The sequence below is a fragment of the Mustela putorius genome, unplaced genomic scaffold, assembly GCF_011764305.1.
Source record: "Mustela putorius furo isolate JIRA1106 unplaced genomic scaffold, ASM1176430v1.1 tig00003836_pilon_pilon_pilon, whole genome shotgun sequence".
Classification (NCBI taxonomy): domain Eukaryota; kingdom Metazoa; phylum Chordata; class Mammalia; order Carnivora; family Mustelidae; genus Mustela; species Mustela putorius.
This window is the reverse complement of record NW_025421989.1, coordinates 23,154,185-23,161,988: the sequence shown is the minus strand read 5'-3', so window position 1 is coordinate 23,161,988 and position 7,804 is coordinate 23,154,185.

Genomic DNA, 7,804 nt, shown 5'->3' with positions numbered 1-7,804 from the left:
AACCATGGAAGTATTTAAAATTCTCTTTACCTATACTCACATTACATGGAGAATCAGATTTATAGTGAACAGATCTGAGGATTACTTTAGAAAAGATTTTCATCCTCAAGGGTGACTCAGGAAAGATCCATTTATTCTTAAAATACATAAGACTACCTAAGCTTTTTATTTACTGACACTTTCCTTTTTATTGTTTGAATGATAATTTGATTAACTATTGTATATTTCTTTCAAAAAGTTATCCCTTAGAAACTATCAGTGTATAGGGGTTTAATCTAGCATTAAAAAATCAAAAGAATATAAAAGTAGACAAAAGTATAGAGGGTTTGTGGTGTGAGAGTGCCTCTTTTAATCTGAGGATCCACATATTCCTGGAAATAATATGCCATGGGTTAGTTTGAGGTCATAGAGAGTTTCAAGAATTTGAGACTTCCAGTGTGGTAGAAAGTAGATGCAGATCAGTATATTGACAGAGTCTGAATCATCCTGGAATCAGAGTCCAATACCACCAGGGCTTTCCAGGATACTCAGGGCTGGCTAAGAAATGACCAGTAATGTTGAGGATTAGAGTTGACAAGGATGAGAACTGACAGGCACATTGTGTTGATTGATCTTTCTCATGTTGCCTAGAAAAGCTAAGCCAGCTTCTAGGGTATAACAGGGTTTCAAACTACAGATATGGTTTATGGAGTAGTAATCATCCAAAGTCAGATTTTCATAAAGTTAATATAGGTAACATCACTGCCAATATTTTATTCGTGTTTTCTAAAATGCTAATGTATGCCCAATGCTTCAAAAATGAACAAATTGGTTCTTGGCATCCAGTGAATCCATATATAATTTAATATAGAGTTAAAGCATGGAAAGTTGGTTTCATGAAAACGGTGGATTGGTACATATTTTTTTCCAAAATATTTGAGATTTGTAAAAATAAGATCTCTTTACTTATTTCTTTAAAACAAAGACAAACTCTGACATCACCCAGTACAATTGTTTAAATCAAGAAACTAATTCTGATGTAATACTGTCAGCTGACCCATAGATCTGATGCAAATTTTTGCTAATTGTGCCAATACCTTTTTTAGAAAAAAAATTCTCCCTAGTTCATGATCCAATCCAGAATCGCAAGTTAAATTCATTTGTCATATTTCTTAAGTCCTCTTTAACGTAGAACTCTTCGATTCCTTTGCTTTCGTGACTGGGATATTTTGGGAGACTACTGGGCAGTTATTTTGTAGAATGGCCCTCAATTTAAGTTAGTATGATGTTTCCTCATGATTAGTTTCAGGTTGTGCATTTTTTGTAGAAATATCACACAAATGATTTTGTGTGCTAGGCCTTTTAGAAGAAACAAGTACTAGGTATACTGTTATTTGGAGTTTTCAGGAAATGTTACCAAATGATAGCCCCTTCCTGTTTTTGAAAAAGTGAAGTAAGGATAAATAATACTGTGCAAATGCATTTCTGCAGTTTACTTGCCTTTTAGTTCTGTAAGTGTTTGGGGTTTTTATTCTTGAACTAGGAAAGGTTTTTACTGTGTGGCTGTACTTAACAACACCAAGTTTTCTATCTAAAAGGATACTGTACTCACACAGTGAGAGAATTTAGGTCCATGTAACCCAGAATGATGCTCCAGTGAATGGATGTTTTTGAAATTTGTAATGTGTACCATGTTCTTAAGAAAGTAACTAATACAAATGAAAAATAGAATAAAGTTTGAAGAATTGGAAAGATTTATGCTCCTGCATTGTGTAAAGGATAAGATGATTATAGTATTTTTATGCAGAAGTCATTTTAAGTACCTCTTGTACTTTGCAAAAGCAGTAGAGTGCAGTAATTAAATACATTGGCTCTAGAGTCAGACTGCCTGGGGAGAATCCCAAATCTTAGGGATCTTAACTAGGAGACTCTAGATCTCACTAATCTCAGTTTGCCTGTCTGTAAAGAGGATCATGATAGTACTGAATTAATGGAGTTATAGGGGATTAAGTGGAACCGTGTAAGCAAATTCCTTACCATGGTTCCTTCCAGAGAGCCATCACATACAGCTATGATCTCATTCTAAATGAATTAGTTCCCTCTATTCCTATACTTTGAATTCTTTTAATCAGGAGCAGATGCTGTATCTTGTCAAATGCTTTTTCTGCATCATTTGAAAGGACCATGTGGTTCTTTTCTCTTCTCTTATTGATTTGTTCTATCACATTGATTGATTTGCAAATGTCGAACCACCCTTGCGTCCCAGTGATAAATCCCAACTGGTCATGGTGGATAATCTTTTTTAATGTACTGTTGGATCCTATTAGCTAGGATCTTATTGAGAATCTTGGCATCCATATTCATCAAGGATATTGGTCTGAAATTCTCCTTTTTGGTGGGGTGTTTGCCTAGTTTGGGCATCAGGGTGATGCTAGCTTCATAAAAAGAGTTCGGAAGTTTTCCTTCTATTTCTATTTTTTGAAACAGCTTCAAAAGAATAGGTATTATTTCTTCTTTGAATGTTTGTAGAATTATCCAGGGATTCCTTCAGGTCCTGGGCTCTTGTTTTTTGGGAGATTTTTGATCACTGCTTCAATCTCGTTACTAGATATTGGTCTATTCAGATTCTCAGTTTCTTCCTGATTCAATTTTGGAAGTTTATAGGTTTCTAGGAATGCATCCATTTCTTCTAGGTTGCTTAACTTATTGGCATGTAACTGTTGGTAATAGTTTGTGATGATTCTTTGTATTTCCCTGGCATTAGTCATGATCTCTCCCTTTTCATTCATAATTTTATTAATTTGGGTCCTCTCTCTATTCTTTTGGTTATTTCTCTTCTTGTGTGTGGAGCTGGCTTAATTTGTTGTTGATTCTCCAGTTCTTTAAGGTGTAAAGAGAGCTTGTGTATTCTAGATTTTTTATATTTTTTTGAGGGAGGCTCAGATGACTATGTATTTCCTCCTTAGGACCACCTTTGCTGTATCCCATAGGTTTTAGACTGAAGTGTCTTCATTCTCATTGGTTTCCATGAATTGTTTAAGTTCTTTGATTTCCTGGTTGATCCAAACATTCTTTTTTTTTTTAAGATTTTATTTATTTATTTGACAGAGAGAGATCACAAGTAGGCAGAGAGTCAGACAAAGAGAGAGGAGGAAGCAGACTCCCGGCTGAGCAGAGAGCCTGATGCGGGGCTCCATCCCAGGACTCTGGGATCATGACCTGAGCCAAAGGCAGAGGTTTTAACCGACTGAGCCACCCAGGCGCCCCTGATCCAAACATTCTTAAGCAAGGTGGTCTTTAGCTTCCAAATGTTTGAATTCCTTCCAAACTTTTTCTTGTGGTTGAGTTCCAGTTTTAAAGCATTTTGGTCTGAAAATATGCAGGAAGTAATCTCAATTTTTTTTTTTTTTGTATCAGTTGAGCCCTGATTTGTGAGCCATTATGTGGTCTATTCTGGAGAAAGTTCCATGTGCACTTGAGAAGAATGAGTATTCTTTTATTTAAGGGTGGAATGTTCTGTATATATCTATGAGGTCCATCTGATCCAATGTGTCAGTCAATGCTCTTGTTTCTTTATTGATTTTCTGCTTAGATGATCTTTCTATTACTGAGGGTGGCATGTTAAGATCCCCTGCTATTAATGTATTCATATCAGTATGACCCTTTATCTTGATTAACAGTTGTCTTTTTTAGTTGGCTGCTCCCATATTGGGGGCATAAATAGTTCAAATCCAGGCTTCTCCACTTTTGCAACTGTGGGCAAGTATTTTAATCTCTCTAAATCCAATACTCCTATTTTGAAACAGAGCTAATAATGGTACCTACCTCATAGAGTTCTTATAAGGATTAGTAATGGTTTGATATATTACTATCTTTCTTATAAATATCTTTATAATATTGTTAATACAATACTGTCTTTCTTAGAAACTCAGTGAAAAGCTCAATGCTTTAATAACAATTTGTAAATTTTAAAGATTTATTTACAATTAAAGAAAATACTGGAACATAGACCTTTAGGGAATATTTGGTTTTCCTCTAAAATATAATTGTTGAAAATTTTTCCTCTTCCATGAACACAAGTATCTTATAGGTAACCTCAGGTGAGTTTTATTGTTTGGATTTTGAACAGATGTGGGAATTTTAATTTTATTATTTATTACAGATATATATATTGACATTGAAATGTATGAAACTTAATTTTTGAGACATGATGAACAAGGGGGTTACCCTGGCCTAATAGCAGAGTTGTGTGTTTGTGTGTATGTGTGTGTGTTACGTTAACCTTAAGTCTGACATTAGCGCATCTAATGAGAATTTTACCAGGTTTGGTTAATATTCTAGAGCAGTGGCTTCTTAAATTGGACAACAAAATGTTCACTGCCATTGTCAAATGGGGGAAACATTTTTCATGTATCACAACTAGAGGATGGTACAATACACTGTTTTCTCCTATCCCACAGAAAAATGTAGTTTGTTCAAGCCTCTCCCCCCACTGTCTTCCATAGTTTGCAGTTTGTTCAGATCTTGCATTTGCCTGCACATCAAGGCCAAACCCCATTCTGTGGGTGAATCACTAGGCTCTAGGGTTCTTTAGCCTTTTTTTTTTTTTTTTTACATAGACCCAGTTGGCAGCTTAGGGTTCATTTAATATTCACTTACCTCCTTCCTTTCAATGCAGGAATAATCTTTATAATATCTAGAGAACTGGAACTTATTTCTTTAGGAGATAGATTCTTCCATTTTCTGGGTACCTCAAATTGTTGGGAAACATCTTCCATAGAAGATAGGTTGATGACTATATTATGAATTAGGTTTTGAACTTGGGCAATACCTTTTTCAGGTTCTCTTTTGGAAAATTAAATATTTCTTTTATGTAATACAAAGGGTAATTTTAATAATAAAATAATGACAAAATAATGAAATAAGTACACATGTCAACTGTATAAAATATTAAGCATTGCAAACTTTAAAATATTTATTATTTAAAGATTTATTTATTTATTTGAGAGAGAAAGAGACATAGAGAAAGAGAGCCAGTGAGGGGAAGGAGAGAATCTTCAAGGAGACTCCCTGCTGAGCTCAGAGCCTGATGTGGTCCAAACCCATGACCCATGAGATAATGACCCAAGCAGAAAGAGTCAGACACTCAATCAACTGAGCCATCTAGGCACTGCTACACTTTAAAATGTTTAGAATAATTCACAAATCATTTTACCCTGGCTATTGTCCATTTTATCTTTTTATACTATTTACTATTTCTAAATATTTTATGGAATTTATATAATTTGATCCAAAAAAGAGGTCTCTGAGATATGCAGGGATGAATTCCCTCTGTATAAATAAGATGCTGAGCCTTGAAATGCTGAGTAACTTATCAGGGACCATAAAATTGTTACTATAGTAACAAAGACCTGTCTCCTGATTCCTGGACCATTTTTCTTCTCAGCACACAACACTGTTGGTCACTGTGACTTCAGACCTTTTAGCCTGTCAAGTCAATTCCATAAGTCAATTAGGATATATATTTCAGTGTGGAGAGCAACCAGTTCTGTAGCTAGAAATTGACATGGCCTTGGTTATCTTGAGTTTCCCTTTTCCCCCAGGAGACACCTCTAGACTTTTTGGTAGTTCTTTAAGGTGGGCAGAGCACCAAGACACAGAATTAACAGTTCCCAGATGTGTTAAAAGTTTAAAAAGAACAATTAAGAACTTAGAGAAGTCTGGAATTTAGAGAAATATATAGCTTTAAAACTGCACAATCCCTTGGTCTCCATAGGATCATTTGAAATTCTTTTGTTTTATCTCCTTATCTCTATTTGCTTTAGCAGCTGCTAAAATTTATTTGAACACTTTATCTTGCCTGGTTGAGGGTATATGAAACATCTTTTATCTGCCATCTGTTGCTTAGCCTTGAAACAGGATTTCCTCATCTCCTTCTAGGTCTCTCTACCAGTGTAGAATTTAAAAGTGTATAGTTGTTTTTTTTTTTTAAGTATTTAACTGTACTTTCAAGGAAGAAATTTTTTTGGACCTACTAATGAAACTCCCATGGAGTTGTTGTAAGGTATTTATTCAGTAATTAATAAACTTTTATAAAATATGGTGTTACTGATATTAATATAAAAACTTAGAATTCCAGTTTTATAAGAGATTTGATGACTATAACATCATATTTTATACCATTCCTAAATATTGTCAAAAACATTGCCCATGAGTTGCCAAATAGTTGGATAATTTTCAGTAGTGGAAACCTTACTAAAAACTAGACTTCTAATAATGTTCAAGAATTAAGAATCTTCTAGTCCAAATCCCTCTCACATACCTGAGGAAAATAAAGGTCAGAAAAATAAAAAGGTGGGTAGTGACCAGAATTCAGATTTGAGTTAATAATTGACCATATTTTGTTGTTCTTCAGGAAGTATAGTATCCAAAGTAGCCTCTTATTTTCCCTAAAGAAGACTCTTTTTGGTTTTTATTGGAGTGGGGGAGGGGCAAAGGGGGAGAGAGAGAGAATCTTAAGCAGTTTCCACATCCAGTGCAGAGCCCAACACAGAGCTCAATCTCGTGACCCTGAGATCATGACCTGAACTAAAACAAAAAGTCAGATACGACTGACTAAGCTATCCAGGCACCCCACCCTAAAGAATATTCTGTTATGAAATCTACTTTTTCTGATATTAATATAACTGGTCTGGTCTTCTTTTGGGTAGTATTAGTATGATATATCTGTTGTCATTATTTTATTTTTAACCTACTTTCGTCTTCATATTCAAAGTGGATTTCTTGGTTTAACCTATGGTTTAGTCTTCCTTTCTACATTATTCAATATATTTCTGTCTTTTATTGTGGCATTTAGACAACTTAAAACTAATGTGATTATTGATATGGTTGGGTTTTAATTTACCATCTGTATATTTTATCTATATGCATCAATTATTTGTTTTATTTTCTCTTCCTATTCTGCCCTTTTTGGGGGGAATGGGTTTTTTAACGATTTTATTGTATTTCCTCTGTTGGCTAATTAACTGTGTTTCTTCTTTTTATGTGATTGCTTCAAGGTTTACAGGACACATATATAATTTTTCCTATTCCTTAGTTTAATGTTATAGTACTTTCTATGGTACAAACAGTTTTCTCCTGTCTCAGTCCTTACACTATGGTCTTTATAGATTTTATTCTATATATGCTATAAACAATACCCTGCATTATTATTATTATTATTATTATTATTATTCTGTTTTTAAATTGACAATTATATTTTACAGAGTGTTAAAAAATATTTGAAAAGTTGTTGTATTTGCCACTTCTGGTGTTCTTTAGTCCTTTGTGACTTTCACAAAAAAGGACTTTCTTTAGTCCTTTGTGACTTTGTGTATTTCACAAAGGAAATACAGATTTTCAACTAGTATTATTTTCATCCTACCAGAAGAGTTGTTTTAACTTCTATTTCTAATGAAAGTCTGGATGAGGAGTTATTTCAGCTTTTGTAAGTATGAAAAGTCTTTATTTTAATTTTATCTTGAAAGATATTATTGCTAGGTACTAATTCAGGATTTACGATTTTCTTGCTTCCTTTCTCCCTTACTTTTTTCCTTTCTTTCCCTCCCTTCCTCCCTTCCTTCCTCCCTTCCCTCCCTCCATTCTTTTAAAAATGCTGTTGTAATGTCTTCTCATTTGCATTGAATCTAGTGCAAAATCTGCTATAATTCCTACTTTTCTTCCCCTGTATGTAATGTCTTTTTTGTCTCTTGCTCCTTTTAAGATTTTTCTCTTTATCTGTGGTTTTACACAATTTGATTGTGGTGTGCAATGATAAATATATCTT